This window comes from Typopeltis vanoorti, chromosome 12 (genome assembly GCF_054136105.1).
Source record: "Typopeltis vanoorti isolate ZY-2024b chromosome 12, IOZ_Tvanoo_1.0, whole genome shotgun sequence".
Lineage (NCBI taxonomy): Eukaryota > Metazoa > Arthropoda > Arachnida > Uropygi > Thelyphonidae > Typopeltis > Typopeltis vanoorti.
Genome location: NC_143560.1, coordinates 8,838,843 through 8,857,352, shown reverse-complemented (window position 1 = coordinate 8,857,352; position 18,510 = coordinate 8,838,843). Strand labels below are relative to the sequence as shown.

Below are 18,510 nucleotides of genomic sequence, written 5' to 3'. Positions count from 1 at the left end.
TGTAATGAACTTCAGTGAATGGTTTCATTTTTGTCTAATAATGTTCAACAGCAAAATTTGTACTTATACATATGTTATATTTTGTGTTATGTTAAAGCATTTTTGATTCTTGCTAATTAAGGCATAAGAAAACATAATTCAAGCAAGAACCAAAAGAATTCATACTTACTTTGTTAAGCACATTGTTTGAGCTGTTCACTTTATTGAAAATGGCTGTCACTTACCTGTTTTCTATTCCAGAGTGCAGTGCAGCATGAGTATGTAATGAACACTTCTGGCAGCTGATATTCAAAAGAATGTGTCTTGGAAATCAAAAATACAGACAGACAGAGAGAGATATAGATGGTTAAGGAAACTGGCTGTTTTAATATAGAGAGGTCTCTCATCTAGATAATTGGTATTTATCCTTGTTAATTTTGGGATCCTATATTTTGTAAATTTGGACAAAGACAGGTTTTATCTTTCAGAATTATAGCAACTATACTGAAGAAAATAAAGAAATTTAAGTTGCTGGAAAACTGCTAGCTGCATTCATATAAAATAGTAGAATAGGCAACTTGGCCAAGTATACTGAATATCGGCAATTTGAGGAAGGAATCGATTCTGGAGAAGAAAAGGGCCTTGAATTTATTTCATTATTTACAGAATTTGTAGTGACAGTTTTATTTAATGGATAAATGAATCCATTATCCATCCATTGTTTAAAAAATAAAGGAAGAAGTTTCCATAATAGTAACACATAATTGTTCTTAAATGAAACTTAGCATAATGTACTTTTATTTTGTTCAAGAAAAGAGCAGCTATGTGCATTGCTGTTATAGAAACTTTATCCTTTATGTTTTTTTTTTTTTTTATAAACCCCTCTATAGCACATCAGTACAACATATGGGCAAGTAAGCATTATGAAGAAAGAAGAGGAGGCTCTTCTGTTCTCCAGAAGAGCCTCCCTCCCATACATTATGAATGGAACAATGTATGGGAGGGAGGCTCTTCCGGAGGACAGAGGTAGATGGAATGAAAAGGAGGACAAGAAGTTGATGTTTTAAGTTTGGAGCCAGGCTACAAATTGATGTTGATCAGCAGCTGCTTATATTTTTATAGACTTAAAAGAAAGTGAAGGAATAATAGATGCCAGTTGAGCAGAATATATTTTTATAGACTTAAAAGAAAGTGAAGGAATAATAGATGCCAGTTGAGCAGAATATATTTTTATAGACTTAAAAGAAAGTGAAGGAATAATAGATGCCAGTTGAGCCGAATAGCACCCCCTAGAAATACATGAAAATATAGAAAAGGCATAAGGTAGAAATGTATGTCTGAGAAGATGACCACAGTGATCCTATGAGAGGATTAACAATTAACTGAACTGTAATCATTTACATAGCAACAACAAGGAAAGTTTTTGTGTACAGCCCAAATGTGAGAACAGCATTCTAAGATTGATTTGGGATTTTCAAATGGGTTTGGAGTTGTATAAGTAGTGCGTTGAGTAGAAAAAAAACCAAAAAAACCTTATGAATGTGATATCTTTATGTCAGGAAAGGCTAGAGGTGTAAGTTAGCCTGAGAAGAGAAATATGACCTTGTATAAAGATCCCAGTCTTGTCAAAGGTATGAGGTGATGAAGTAAGATTTTTTTTTTGGGAGAAAGAAGACAGACTCTGTTTTGGTAGCTTTGAAGTTGATGTTCTCTCTCCACCCACTTTAGAATGTCAGAGAGTCAATGGTACCATTTTTCAAGATTTCTGGAATGCTCTCTAGAGAACAAAACTGTTTTCTGTAAATTCTTCAATCTTGGTAAGATGGTTCTAAATATTTTGGAGTGGCAAATGAAATTGAATGTTTATTTTTATTTTTCTTTCTTAAGGAGTAGTTTTGTACACTTACTTTCTTATGTGGATTGTAAAGTACTTGAAAGCCTTAATTTGGCATATGCTTTGTTACAACCATTTCAGCTTAATGAGAATTTAATTCATTTAAAAAGTAATAATTGGTGTGTGTATAAGTTTTAATGTATGTATATATTTGTTAAATTCATAGCAAGCACTTTCAAAAGAAAGACCATTATAAAAAGCCTCGTGCCAGCCAACTAGTTACTGATGGCTAAGGGTGGAGATTCACTGCCTCTTCATCTTCAGACTGTTAGGACTAAAACAGTCTGTTCCCTTTAGAAAATAAAGGGCATTACAGGATTTTATGTATATGTTTATATTGTCATAATTTTCTAGTATGCATCCTTAAGAGATGTATAGGATACTGTGATATCATCTTTTCAGTAATTTACTATTTTTTGCTTCTGCAATATGATCAGCTGTTACATTTCAGTTTTCTAAGGTACCAGTCTGCTTAGATCTTTATACATATGTTTTTTTTCCCTTCCATTTTTGTTTTCATCACCTGTTCCTTTCCCATTCTATTGAAATGTGCATAGCTTCTCAATATTCTCAAATTCTGATCCTTATTTTTAATGTTTAATATTAGTTTAAAAAAAATAATGGAGGGAACTCCATCTTTTTTTTTTTCCTAGCCCTTACTTAATGGTGTTACTCATACAGTTAGCTCTCACCTGATTTTTTTTCTTGATTGTGGATATTCAGTCTGATACTGCTTTCCTCATACACTCAATTTCCCATGCACAGCTGCCATCCTTCTTTTGCAATATTTCTTATGCTGGCACTCATCCAATCTTCCTCTAAGTTATACTTAACTGAAAATCCACATCAATGCATGATCAGTCTCTTCACTCAGAGAAGAATGGGCTACTTTTTCAAGGGGTAAATCCTGTGATGCTATCATCTGATTTTGTACTCTCAATCCTCAATAATGCCATCACTTCCCAGATTAGATTTGACCTTTATTAAGGTTTCATCAAATGGCTAGGCTTGGAGATAGCTGTTGTGAAGATACTGATAGCTTTCACCATGGCAGAATTCATATTTTTTGCACTAAAGTAAAAAAAATTGTTTATCACCATAATTATTATGGTAATAAACCAGGTTCTTCTCTCATGAACCAGTGTGAAAATATCACTATTAACAAGAACATAAACTAAGAATTTACATGCACACACACAATGCTGGAACATCATATTAGTAATAACTAATCCATTTCCTGAACAAAAATCGAATGGTACTTTGTGGATGTAGAGTGAGACAGTATATATAGAATTAGTTAGGGGAAATGTGCATAACCTTGAGAATGTATTTGTAGAGGTCATTTTGAGTGAAAATTTTGTTAACACGAATCTAATGCTATACAGTTCAAGTTATGGCTCTTTGAATTTTAAAAATCAGATTCATTATTAAAAAATAATGGGAACAACTTCTGTGTTATAGTAAAACTTCAGTTTAATATAAACAAAAATAGTCACTCAATGTTTTGACCTTCATAGAAACAAGCTACATTACAATGTACATGGTATGCTAAAGTCACAGTAATTTGATCAACCATTAATGCTACTGGCTTGACCTCTGATGAAAAAAAGAAAAAAAAAACACCTCATCATCAAATTCCTGCCATGTACTCTCAAGGGGATGTATAGGATATGGTAGTACTATATGAAAAATTTACATCATTACTAACTTCCTATCTACAATTTTCCTCCAAATCAATCTGTTACCTGTCAAGACTCCAACATTATCAAATGTTATATTTCTATCTTCTAAGGCACTTTTTATCATATCAATCCACTTATATCTTGGTCTTTCTCTGGATCTTTTCCCTGCCATCCTGGCAGAGAACACTTGTTTTGCTAATCTTTCCTTTCCCATTCTGTTTAAGTGACCATACCACCTGAGATTAGCTCTGCTAACGCATTCCTGGATGCTGACAATGTCAAGTTCTTTCCTAATATCCTCGTTTTTTAATATGAAATTGCCATTGATGCCATCTGTTTACGCCTATAATCTTTCTCAGGACTCTCATATCTGCGGTCTCTAGTCTTTGGTCAAGTGTTTTACTTCTGACCCAGCTCTCAGATCCATAAGTTAAAACTGGTTTGAACACTGTCTTGTATACAGCTAATTTAGTGTTCCGACTAATTTCTCTCTTATTCCATATGAATTTATTCAATTGACTTCCCACCATACCAGCTTTGCTGATTCTGTTGTCTATTTCTATATTTAATTTACCATCTTCAGTAAAAATCGTTCCTAAGTAGCTGAAATATTTTACTTGTTCTACAGGTTCCCCGTTCACAACGCAGTTGACATTTTCAACAATTCTACCTATTTTCATTGTCTTTGTCTTTTTAACCTTCCTACCGGCTGAGGTGGATGAAATATCCAGTCCACCATAGCATTCTGCATGGATCAAAACTTCATCGTCATTGTACCTTTGATCATGCTATTACCTCCCACCGCCGTTAATCCCTTTACGGCTATTTTAGAGCCATTCGTGGATTAACTGTTAGTGCCTGACTAACAGTTTGTGTCACTGTCTTTACACACACTGTTTTACTTGGAATTTTCTTTACTGTCCTAAAATATTTAATTTTTTGCCTCTAAAACGGTTTATTGTGTTTCTTCCCAAAAATTGAAATGAATTTCACATGTGCAAAAATAATCAATCCTGAAATGACCATTGATCAGCCTTTGCAATGAATCTATTTAGTAGTAGCAAAGTTGCTGTATTATAAATTTATTCTTCAAATCACTGCAACGGAACCGTTGCACTGGTCGTTCCAATATAGAAACAACTTTTTTCGCGAATTTTCAGATGTTTGCATTGAATATATTATGTCACATATTTATATTTTTAAATAATATTTATTGAAATAAATATGACCTTTTGCTTTCTTTCCTAGCAAATTACCGTTATATGGATTATCACATTTCAGTTCTAGAAACGAATTTTTTTTTTTTTTTATGAACAACAAACGATGTTATATTGCATAACCCGGTTTCTGATTGTGAATCTTTATAGTATCGAAAATTTATATCCAATGATTTGTAGGATGCACATTACTATAATATCCAGTGCATAACCACCGTAGATATGTTGAAAATATAATATGAAGGATATCATATACAGAATAATTCAAAATTTATGCTCATTTTGAAGATTTGCTAATGCTTACCCCCCCATCCTTATCCTCTCCTGGAATTCAATTACATAACCACTCTAAATTTCTACAGGTTTGAAAACGTCTCCAGACAGTATTCAAAATCTATTACTTCATTTTACCATTTGGACAAAAGAAATAAGGCAATAATATTGTTGTACCCTGCAGCTTCTAATTCAGTACTATTTCTTTGCAATCTAAATCCAGCTGTTCTACTGTCTGCTGAAATGATTTGAAATTTTAGAAATAATATGCTATATTTTCACCACATAAAATTGTTTATATGCATACCACATAAAAAAAAGTTCAGTAGTATTATTTTAGTTTCTTTTTCTTAAAATAATCTAAATATTTTTACTTCTACTTATGCTCTGGTTGCTATTTCTGAAGTAATCTATGTCTTAGAAATACTTGTAGTAATCCTCTTAGCTGGAGGGAAAGGTAAAGGCTTAGATTACTCTCAGTGCTATTGAGGAAGAAAATTGAGAACGCTTAGCTACAAGGGACACTAAAGTGCCTCAAGCTATGGTGCGAGATACATCAAGAATGTCATGTTTCGTTTTCAATTGTTGATTAGTAGACATCCTAACATAGAAAAAAATACAGACATTTCTTTCACAGGCTGAAATAAGTTCTTAATTTATAATGATCAGTTTCATATTTATTATCGAAAAATTATAAATTATTTCATATAATTATCTTGAAAAAGAGGACTTGAATTATTTTAAAAGAAAAGGAGCATATACTTCACATAATCTTATTTTTTTGGGGAGGGCAGGAAGGTTATATTGAAGACTTATTCAATTTGCAGATATTTCAGAGAATTTATTTTATAAATCGTTCGCAAGACAACTGTTATGAACGTAAATCACTTGGGGAACATGCCCATTCATTTTAGTGTAAATAGTAGCAAAGATTTAGCTACTTCAATAATGCCACGTATCTAAACTAGAAGAAAATGTCGTTATATCTGCTGATGTTACAACTCTTACATAAATAATTTTTCTGGCATGAATTCTCTATCAGCTATAATGTAATCAATCTACAGATTTTGCCCTCTTGTATTCTACCATCTTATGCACAGTGATTTCTTCTTTGGACTACAAGAAAAAAATTCAGATAACACAAGAAAATTATGGAGTATTTTCTTTTCATTGGGTGAATTTACAATGTTCTCTCTTTGTGTTTTGAAAAGAAAGTACAAATGATTTTTTTTCTTACTATTTTTGCCATTATAACATCTGATACAATTACAAGAGTGGCATTTTACCGTTTTCCTCCCACACGAGAAAAAGAAATATGACAATAATATTGTTGATTCTGTCGAACTTCTGTAGTGGAAATTTTTAATACAAAACTTTGTAATTTAAATATATATATATATATATATATATATATATATATTTATATATATTTAAAGTTGTTTTTAAAGGTCCATTTAAGATGTTGTAGTTCCTTTTTCAGTTCTTCTTCATCTGACAGTACAGATCTTGCACGATTCGCTAGAGTTGATATAATACCCAACTTTTGCGCTGGATGGTGATGGGATGACGCATGCAAATATCTGTCTGTATGAGTTGGCTTTCTAAATATAGAGACTTTAATTGATTCAGGCGTCTTGGTGAGTTTAACATCTAGGAAACAGATGGAACTATTTTCTTCAATCTCCATAGTCAATTTTATATCTTGATGGCGGTTGTTTAAGTGGTCGAGAAACTTGTGAAGATTCTCAGTAAAAACTTAAACAACCGCCATCAAGATATAAAATTGACTATGGAGATTGAAGAAAATAGTTCCATCTGTTTCCTAGATGTTAAACTCACCAAGACGCCTGAATCAATTAAAGTCTCTATATTTAGAAAGCCAACTCATACAGACAGATATTTGCATGCGTCATCCCATCACCATCCAGCGCAAAAGTTGGGTATTATATCAACTCTAGCGAATCGTGCAAGATCTGTACTGTCAGATGAAGAAGAACTGAAAAAGGAACTACAACATCTTAAATGGACCTTTAAAAACAATGGCTACTCTCTAAAAAATATTAACAACCAATTATCCCACCGTCAACGTAGCAACATAGAGACACAGGACGACTCCAAAGGTCATATCGTCTTGCCATATATCAGCACACTATCCAAAAAGCTGAGTAGAATTCTAAAGAAGTTTAACATAAAAACGTGCTTCTCGACTATGCCAAAAATAAGATCACGCTTCAACAACTATAAACAACCTCACAACCTTCTACAATTCCCAGGTGTATACAAGGTCACTTGTGAATGCGGAAAGCCTTACTATGGGCAGACAGAGAAATCTATCTTACTACGTCTCGAAGAGCACCAGCGTGACATTGCTTATAACAGAACCAGAGCAACTGCTCTGTCAAGCCATGTCCTGTTTTCAATAAACACGAACAACGAAAGCCACCAACATGAAATAAACTGGACATCAACTTCAAACCTACACATCTGCCATGATGAAGTAGAGCGCCGCATTGTCGAGTCAAAAGAAATCACCTTGGACCCTTTTCACGTGAATAACAATCTTAGCTGTAATTTGCCTGACTCTTTCAACTCTACTATTAGATACTGGAGATCGCGTGATTCCACACACGCACAGGTGTACAACAATAGAACTTTAACTCGGACTGTAGTTCAAGCTCATAATAACTGTAATTTACAGTCGAATATTATGGCTTTATAATTGTATAGCTTTAGAGTGTGTCAATGTTAATTTCGTGTCTTTTAATATCTTTCTATGTTCTTATCGCCTGATGAAGTCATTCTTGACGAAACATGTTGCGTTTTTTCAAATAAATGTCGTGTTATAATTCTCGGGTTTTAAGTCAGTTAATTAAGAAAAATGAATATATATATATATAAGCATTGCTTATTATAAAATTGGAGCATAATATCTGAACTAGCAGAAAATATATACATAATTTAAATCATAACCGTTAATTTTATTTTGTAATGACCAATTATACAGGGAAACCAAGAAGGTGAAAGTGCAAAGAACAGTAGATTACAATATAAAGAAAAAAAATTTAGTGATATGTTTAAAGAATTTCATTATTCTCTATAAAGCAAAGTCGCTCAAGCATATCCTTCAGGAAATCTGTGAAGTATTCTTTGAATCATGATTTTGAACAAAAATATAAAATAATCTTGAACGTTGGCAGCCGGTTTTTTTAAATAATATTTCAAATAATTATCGTGAATGAATTTCTTCGAGAACAAAGAAAATGTTTTGTGGAGTAAGCGATTCGAAAAAATTAGCAAAAAAATTAAAAATTAAATTGGTTCTGGAAGGTAACGCAATATTTAAGTGAAGAAATTAGGCAAGGATCTTTATTTTGTCCAGGCATTAAAATTGTATTGTACAATAAAAAGAGAAAATAAAAATAATTTCTATATTTTTAGTTTATCCAATATAACTAAAATTCAGTTACCCAGCTTAGATCAAGGAACTGCATTTCTTGTTATAGGTAACTGAGTCACGGCTATGAGCCTGAGATAATCTGATTCTCTTCAGCGTGAGGGATTATCACACCTTCTAATGGACATGCTGGCCGAATTGCACTTCTTATCCGTGTTCTTTCAACAGATAGCATGCATCGTATCCAGATTTAGCTGGACGTCCTGGACAGTTGGGAGGTTAATGCTGACCTTCATACCATATCTATTACAGCAGTTATTCAATTTAGTCAGGGAATCTTGCAAACTTGTAGTGGATTTATTTAGAAGTATAACATCATCCGCATAAAGCAAAGAGCTGAGATTAACATCTCCAATTCTGATAGTATGTTTAATACCACTTTCCTTCATAATGTGATCCATATAGATAATGAATAACAGAGGGGATAATGTACATCCTTGTCTCACACCAGATTTAACATTAAACCATCTTCCTGTACTTCCTTCAATTCTAACTGCTGACTTGCAATTCAAATAAAGACTAAGTATTGCTCAATTACAACTTCAATTACAGAGGTAATTGAAGCTATTCAATTACCTCTGTAATTGAATAACTTCCCTCTTGGCACCTTGTCATATGCCTTTTCCAGATCGACAAAACTTAAACAAAGATCTTTGTTATATTCCCATGCTTTCTCAACTATTTGGTGCAAAGTGAAGATTTGATCCTGACAGCCTCTATTTGACCTGAATCCAGCTTGTTCACCAAGCTTTTCTTCCACAATTCTTCTCAACCATTTCTCAAGTATGCTTGTATAAATCTTGCCAGGAATACTCAGTAGGGAAATACCTCTGTAATTCTCACATTCAGTTTTATTTCCCTTTTTATATATGAGTACTATTAGAGCTCTACTCCAATCATTGGGAATTCGTCCCTCTGTCCAGGCTTTCTGAACTATGCAGGGCAGCCACTGTAAGACTTATACCACCATACTTCAGCATTTCTGGTCGAATATCATCTACTCCTGCTGTTTGGAAAAGCCATCAAAAAGAGAAAATAAAAATAATTTCTATATTTTTAGTTTATCCAATATAACTAAAATTCAGTTACCCAGCTTAGATCAAGGAACTGCATTTCTTGTTATAGGTAACTGAGTCACGGCTATGAGTCACGCCTTTGATGGCTTTTTCAAGCCTTTGAAAAAGCCATCAAAGGCTTGAAAAACATTTCAAGCCTTTGATGGCTTTTTCTACTTTAAGTATGGATATGTATTCCTGACTGCATGCCTGGTCAGTGTTTTTTACCACTCTGCTGTCATCACTGCTTGTTTCATTTAGCAGTTTTTCAAAGTAATACTCCATACTTCAAGGATATCTTTTTCTCCCGTTTTCATGTCACCTTTATCATCTCTACCTCCTTTTACAGCACTCTTTCCTCCATTTCTAAGCTTCTTCAACAACCTCCAGAATATATTACCACCTGCTTGATATTTATTTTCTATGTTCTTGCCAAAGTCCTCCCATGACTTTTCTTTAGCTAGTTTTACACAGTGTTTCGCTTTCTTACATTTGTCTCTGTATTCTCTAAGAGCAAAAGCTGACTTATTTGCCAGAAACTTTTGATATGCTTTCTTCTTTTCCTTCACTGCCTCTTAACTTCCTGAGTCCACCATGGAGTTCTGATTTTTCTATCCTTGTAGACAACCTCACCACATGCCTCTCTGGCTGAATCAATCAGGGTTATCTTCAAGGCTTGCCACCGAATCTCAAAGTTTTGGTTCCTGTTCTCAAACTTTCATTTTTAATTCAATTGTTAAAACTGTTTAACTGAGAGGAGACCTCCACATAGCCTTTAAAGGAATGCGGAGAACCTACCAGGGCTTCTGACCTAATGTCCAATCCTCACCTTCTCGTGGTGCACCCTGTTGGTTATCTACCTGGATACTGAACGAACAAGGATGGGCTGGCAATTTGGGATTTAGCCGATCAAATTGTATTCTTATTGGCTTAAACCAATATAGAAAAAAAACACCTTACTATATCAAAGCTAGAGTCCTGTTATTATTATCTGTTTGGTTCCAAATCATTAAGGTATATATTAATCTAGAGAGCAACATGCACTCGCATAATTACTCATATAAATTAGAACAAAACAGTATAGATGGTTGCCTGTAAGGGCTAAAAATATTGCTTAGAATTCTGAACTTGGACTTAAGTGGACTGAATGTGTGCTGTCCAAATTCTTGGGATTTTTATGCAACAATTGTTGTTAAGATTAGGATGGTGGATCAAAATTTTGCAGGCTTCTTTAAATTTGCATTCATACCAGGTTTCTGTATGATGTAAGGAACTGGTACCTTTCAAATTAATTTGGTATATGGTGTTAACCACGCTACCGGCCAGAACGTATATATGTGTACACATTTCCATGGATGCGAAGTGCATATTAAAATTGTAATACTATTGATATTACATTGAAATTTATGATGGATACGAAGCTTTTGAGGGTGTATATTTGATCTTTAATGGCCGGTAAGGTGGTTATGAGTGTGATCTGAGAAGCTTGCTTTACCAAAATTGTTAAATTTAATGTGTCATTTGTGTTGTTTTTTTTATGGGTAGGAATTGTGCATCCTGTTTCACTAATATAAGATAAATTACAAGTGCAATGGATTCGGTATAGCCTAGAGTGGGCTGGGGGAGGGGGGGGTTCTTAGAGGAGTTGAATATGTTTTTTTAATTTTACAGGTGATTTAAAGGTAGCATTAAGATTATAATGGTGTAGAATTCTATTTATTTTATCTAATAACCCTTTAATGTGGGATAGCTATGGTTTTACTGTAATCTATATTATATGCATTTTTTGATGAAGTCTTATGAAGAATTTTATTGATGGTATTTTTGTTATAGCTATTATTTATAAATGTATAGTAAACTCTCGATTTAATGGACTATTAGGGGCTAAGGGGTGTCCGTTAAATCGTGAATTTTTTAAAATAAAAATATCTGTAACATTATACTGCAATTTTATCACGCTGTAATAACAAAAAAATTGTTTTACACACACTTTTAGATACGTTAATGTTCGATGTTGAGGCGCTTGGTTTAGGTAATCCTGCTTTGAAAAAACTATCAAGTTTTTTTTGAACTTTTGAATTCTGCTGTTTTTTATAATTAACTCCCAAAAATTATGAAAATGTGTGTAATAAAACTGCCACAGAAAGTCACTCCATGCAAAAAAAAAAGAACCAATTACAGTGCAATTGGTGTGATCATGTCCTAATCATTCACCGAACATGTTTTATGAGCAGTGACTCGTTTATGTTGGCTAAATTACTACAGTGTTTTTCCAACATATGATGGCCTATTCGTCAAAATTTGTTAAAAATATCAGGAAATTAATAACAAAAAAAAACCTGTTAATTTAATTATAAGCAAATCTTGGTTAAAAGTATTTTAAAATTAACAGGGTGTTAATTTTCACATGACATATGGACTTGAAATTTTGTCCGTTAAATCGAGGTCCATTAAATCGAAAGTTTACTGTATTGCTAATATTTGTAAGTCTTGAAAGAGCTTTTTCATTATAGCTAAATGTTAAGACTCCTAGTTCTTGTGATAAGAGTTAGCATGTATATATTGGCTAGTATGTATAGGGTTGCAGTTGACAGTGAAGGATAGGCTGCCTTTAGGAAGATGTGTGACCAGTGTATCCAGGAAAGGAAACGAATTTTGATTTTCAATTTCAATAGTGAATTGCATGCACGCATATTGTTTGCTTAGGTGGCTGAGGAAGGTGTTCAAAGTTGGGTGGCTGTGTTGCCAGATAACGAAAACATTGCCAGCATATCTAAATCTAAGCCAACTATAGGTTTTAAAGTAAAGGAATCTAGAGCACGTTGCTCTGAAGCTTCCATATAAAAGTTAGCAAATTGGGGGGGGGGGGGACAGTGGTGAGCCCATGGCTGTACTTTAGTTTTCTAGGTAAAAATTATTTTTGCCATGCTACCGGAAAGTGGGCAAAGAGCATCGTATATTGGGTGGAAATTTGTTCTGTAAGAGAAGAATTGTATCACTGATTGGGTAGGAAAAGGGCAGAAATGTCAAAACTAATATATCATCTTTGCTGAGCATTATGTTTTTAATTTTGTTTATGAAGTCTTGTGTATGTATTCTTTATATAGCTGAAGGAATGTCCTACCAACTCCATGAATGTTGGCTCTAATTTCTTGGCTAGGTAATAATTAGGGCTGTCAATACTTCAACTATTGGCTGAAATAGAATGTTATGTTCATGTACTTTTGCAGCAGTAATGTGTTAACAGTGTCTGATGACCAAGAAGCAACAGACTTAAGTAATTTAACAGTTTTCTTCTTAATATTACCTATAAATTAAAGATGCCAAGAAATTATCTGGCTCTCAATCAAGGTCAAAACTGGTCTGGGTAGTGACCCTTCTCATAATATATAGAATTACACATGTCTGTAAGGATATGTGCATTGCATTTTGGGATACTAAAGCAATTGATGTAAGGTCATTAGCCTCTGTATGCAAGTAGCCCAGTCATGAAGTTACTTCATGCTCAAACTTTGTTTACTTACACTTGGATAAAAGATGAAACCAAGAATATAATTTCTTGGCATCTTTAATTTATAGCATAACCAAGTGTAAAAACTTTCAACGTCTTAATCCTGTTAGTTGGATTATAGATCACAAGTTGATAAGTGCTGCAATCAGAGACTGATTCATTTGATGAATGCAAGCAGATCTGTTTAGGATTACCATAGCATTACTTTTGTCAGACTTTATTGAAAGTATATCCTTGTTGGCTTTTAATGACTTGACAGCTGTTAGTTCTGTTTTGGTAAGATTGCTACATATAGCTTTCATATTATTCCAAACATTACTCATTTCTAAATGAATTTTATCAGCTATGTTATTTGGAAGAAATTTAATGCCTGTTTCTGTGTGGTATATAACATCTAGGATACAGCAAAGAAGTATCTCGGCCAAATAAGAAGACCAAGAAACCCATGGATATCAGATTCAGCATGGGAACCAATCAAAAGAAGGCAGTTGGAAAAACAAAGAGACACAGGGACTGAAGAATACAAGAAATTACATAGAGAAGTCAGAAGAGCCATCAGTCTGGACAAAGAAAAGTTCTATACTAATAAATGTGAAGAAATAGAGTTCTAGATGAGGAGGCACAATTATAAAAGGATGTTTTATTTAGTTCGTGACTTAAAGCACAAGTTTAAACCTAAATTGAATGTCATCAAAGACAGGAATGGAGCATTACAAACAGAAGAGTTGGAAATCAAAAACAGATGGAAAGAATAATGTGAGGAACTGTACAGTAGAGTGGAGAAAGAAAATGTGGAGCCCTCTCACCAGGAAAATTTTGATTTGGAACCTCCTCCACTTAGGCATGAAGTTGAAAGAGCAGTTAAGCAACTTAACACCAGTAAGGCCCCAGGTGCAGATGAAATCCCAGCAGAGTTAATTAAGGCCACAGGGGACGGAGGGATAAGAGTATTTCATAGATTGATTACAAGGATATGGGAGACAGGATCATGCCCTAGAGACTGGAAGAAGTAGGGTTTTCATACCACTACATAAGAAAGGTGATATGAAGGTGTGCAAGAATTATAGAACTATTAGTTTAATATCTCATGCAAGCAAAATTTTATTGAAGATCATGCTAAATAGAATTGGGACCAAAGTTGAGGCAGAGATGCCTATGCCTTAGACCTGGGGTCGGCAACCTTTTGAGTCGGAAGAGTCAAAAATTACAATTTACAAAATTTCAAAGTTTTTAAAGAGCCACAAGATCTTATTGTCTTCAAGGCATTTTTGCACGGCATTCGCTATATCTTCCCCTCTAGTTTGTTAGATACTACAAATATTAGATACTTAGTTTACGAGTAAAGGTGTTATGCCCAGCTATGCCGAAATCAATGAAAATTGCCAAACATATAAACTTCCGAGAGCTTCCGACGGACTGACGACAGTGACGATGCGTGTCACGGGGGAGGGGTGCGGTGAAAAGCGAGTACAAGTGGCTGAGAGATAGAATCGGTGCCTAATCCTCGTTAATCGATTCAGAACGATTTTTAAATTTTTTTTTTTTTTGATAAAATAAATAATATTTGCGTATGGAACTAAAGAGCCGCAGCTTCTCATCCAAAGAGCCGCATGTGGCTCGTGAGCCGCAGGTTGCCGACCCCTGCCTTAGACAGATCATAGAAAAATATAAAGAATTCAGACTCCCTCTGCTAATGTATTTCTTAGACTACTCTAAAGCTTTTGGCTGTGTTGATCATGTGAAACAGTGGGAAGTAATGAAAAGAATGGGTTTTCCTCAACACACTATCAGGTTGATAGCCAACTTGTATAGGGAGCAAGAAGCCATGGTAAGAACAGGTGTTGGATTGACAAGTTTGAGACCTGGGATTCATTATTAATGTGAAGAATTGCTATTCAGAAGATGTCAGAAAAAGGTTAGGAATGGCTAAAACAACAGTCAGAGACTTGTCTAAAATCTGGAAGGATGGATCTATCTCCATGGGGACAAAGTTGAGGATTTTGGATGCAGTTGTTTTTCCAACAGTGACTTATAGATGTAAAACTTGGAATCTAAAGAAGTTAGATAAGAAATGGATATCTGCTTTTGGGATGTGGTGTTACCGAAGGCTGTTGAGGATATCATATACTGAAAGGCATACAAATGAATGAGTGTTAGAAAAGATCAGTAGAACTTTAAGGCTCCTTAAGGATATTAACAGAAGAAAGTTAAAATATTTTGTACACATAGAAAGGATGGAAGGGGGACCTCTCAGAACAGTAATAGAAGGTATAGTTCCTGGAAAAAGAGGAAGGTGTGTGTGTGCATGCATGTGTGTGTGTGGAGTGACTGACCTTCAGAGAGTTGAGGCCACCAGAAAAACAAACAACAGGACTACATGGCGAGGCCTGGTGTGGCACATCACCAAGCATCGGAGTTACCATACGGCATCTGTAGATGCCCAGTGAACATAGAGAGAGAGAGAGGTGCTGCTGTAAAGCTTATGCCTTTATTAAGTAGTGAAAGTTCACCATTATTTAAGGTGTGGCTAGATTGGTTGATCACAAGCCATTGCTTCCATGTCGTTAGTCTCTCCTCATCTCCCTTGTTTGTAGTTTGCTGCTGCTAGAGTGACATGCTGGGGAAGAGATATCCTGATTTGTTATATTTTAATGATTGGTGTTCACATTTCACCGTTATCTTAATATATGAAATTTAGCTATAAGTTTTTCTTTATTATTTTCCAGAATATGTTTAGCTTGAGTTATCAGTGATCCTTTCAAGTGCATTCCAAATATCAAGATTCATATAACTAGAATTCAGATTGCAAATTTAAAACTTGATTTTGGGTCATTGTTAGGTTTTTGTGGACTATTTGAATTTGCTCCCTAAGTATTGCTTTCTCTGTATGGACATAAATTCAAAGTGCTTTGGCAGAAGCGAATTTCTTTTTCAGCTTGATGCATTTAGGAAGTCTGGATGGTGCACACATTCAGCCCACTTTAAGTTTTTCAAGTTCTGCAGCGAACCTTTATTTCAAGATTCTAAGCAATATTTTTAGCCCTAATGGACCACTATCTATACTGTGTTGCTCTCTATATTAATATATATATATATCTTAACAATTTGTAACCAAATAGATAATAATGATAGGTCTCTAGCTTTGATGTAGTAATGTTTTTTTTTCTTTCTTTCACCAGAGGTCAAGCCAGTAGTGTTAATGGTTGACCAAATTTCTGTGACTCTAGCATACCATGAATATTATAACTTAGTTTGTTTCTTTGTATATATGTGTATACTCCAGATGGTGACCTTTATATGAAGGTCAAAATGTTGGGTGATTATTTTGGTTTCTATTAAACTGAAGTTTTACTGTTTCCATAACTTTAAATAATGAATACAGTTTGTGGTGAGTTAACCATCTGACCAGCCGTCACATGTATGCATGTCAAGGCTGCCATGGATATGAAGCGCGCATTAAAACTGCAATATGATTGATGTTCCTTTAAAACAATATAGTTAAAATATATGGCTTAAAATAAATTATATATATTTCATCCACATGGATGTTTCAGTGGTTAATCCAACTATCTTACCGATATTATACAGGTTTGCAATGAATTTCACTTTAGCCCACTATTTGAAAGTAACCTTAAATGTAATAACCAAAGTCTGTAACCACTTTATTCTTATGGATAAATTTATGTGAGAATTTTTTGTTTCCTCACTCTGCTGCATTAACCTTTTCTGAACAAGGCCTAAAGGTTATAAGTTTATCTACATACTTATTAATAACTGTACTGGATATTAACCATGTTAAGATGTGTGAACATTATTTCACTAGTTTATAATTTCTGGAAAAGTCTGCAAAACAAGTGGCTTTGCCTCAGAATTCTTCAGTTCGGAAAATGTCATTTAGCAAATGGTATTTATCATCATCATCAAATTCCTGACATGTACTCTCAAGGGGATGTATAGGATATGGTAGTACTATATGAAAAATTTACATCATTACTAACTTCCTATCTACAATTTTCCTCCAAATCAATCTGTTACCTGTCAAGACTCCAACATTATCAAATGTTATATTTCTATCTTCTAAGGCACTTTTTATATCAATCCACTTATATCTTGGTCTTTCTCTGGATTTTTTCCCTGCCATCCTGGCAGAGAACACTTGTTTTGCTAATCTTTCCTTTCCCATTCTGTTTAAGTGACCATACCACCTGAGATTAGCTCTACTAACATATTCCCGGATGCTAACAATGTCAAGTTCTTTCCTAATATCCTCGTTTTTAATGTGATATTACCATCGATGCCAACTGTTCACACCCCTAATCTATCTCAGGGCTCTCATATCTGTGGTCTTTGGTCAAGTATTTTTCTTCTAACCCAGCTCTCAGATCCATAAGTTAAAATTGGTTTGAACACCGTCTTGTATACAGCTAATTTAGTGTTTTGACTAATTTCTCTCTTATTCCATATAAATTTATTCAGTTGACTTCCTACCATACCAGCAACACCAGCAATACTATTTTTCATTAAAAAAATCTATAAATATACAATATCAACTTGTTTTCCATGTTAAAAATGCAGAGGGCATACAAAATATACTCTGAGATTCAACAATACACTGTAATGGCTGGAAACAAACTAAAAGCAAGCAACCTAGCAAAGGTAAATTTTCCAGTTTTTTTGGGACTACTTCAACCTGCATTCCCCCCACCCCCCTCATATTGTTATCTATGTAGATGATTAATAACCGTGGAGACAGAGTGTGCCCTTGTCTTATGATACCTGATGATCAAACTAGTTTCTGTACATCTTTCAGTTCTAAGTGCCGACTTACAACTTAAGCATAGGTTATATATATGTGCTATATAATATCCCATTTATTCTATATAATTATAATGTTTTGAAATGCTTTTCTCTTGATGCGTCTTTTCTGGGTATACAATACTTAAATATATATCCTTATTTCGTGTGTTGAGGCTTAAGTGCTGTGAAGAATTCATTTAGAGGTTTAATGGAATATTAACAGCACTGAGAAAGGATTAAAACTAATTTTGATACTTCCAATATTTCGTCTCCGTCACAGAGACATCTTCGGGGATTACAAAAACTTTTTGTAACAACACACACACACAAATACAATACAGAGTGAAACTAAAGTCCTATCTAGGTGGTGCATCCTCTATGGGCATTTGCAGGTGGCCTGGGATGTAAGGAGGGATCTCTGATAATTAAAGTTTCCCAAATTTTGGGAAGTTTAATGCAACCATATTTGTTTAAATTAGGGTGATTCCTGAGTGCAGATGCAGATTCAAAGAATAGTCTTTCTTTTTTGAATTTGCTATTGTGGAGCATGGTAGTTTTTTTTCAGGAGATCCTGTGGGATGTATCCAAAACATGATCTGCAAGGCCAGATTGACCATAGTCGTGTTTGCAGATGTAAGAACTGTGTTC

At 34.3% G+C, this 18,510-nt stretch overlaps 1 protein-coding gene across 3 annotated transcripts in view; it reads left to right on the top strand.

Moving 5' to 3' along the window:
• Positions 1–18,510, top strand: part of Sirt6 (sirtuin 6) — a 130,657-nt gene that overhangs the window by 105,809 nt on the left and 6,338 nt on the right. Inside the window, exon 6 of one of the 3 annotated variants that reach the window (XR_016549172.1) lies at positions 241–397. The exons of 1 other annotated variant lie outside the window; for it this stretch is intronic. The gene's annotated coding sequence lies outside the window, so the exon portion shown is untranslated. The remainder of the gene's footprint in view (positions 1–240; positions 398–18,510) is intronic. One more of the 3 variants, XR_016549173.1, reaches the window with a different exon arrangement.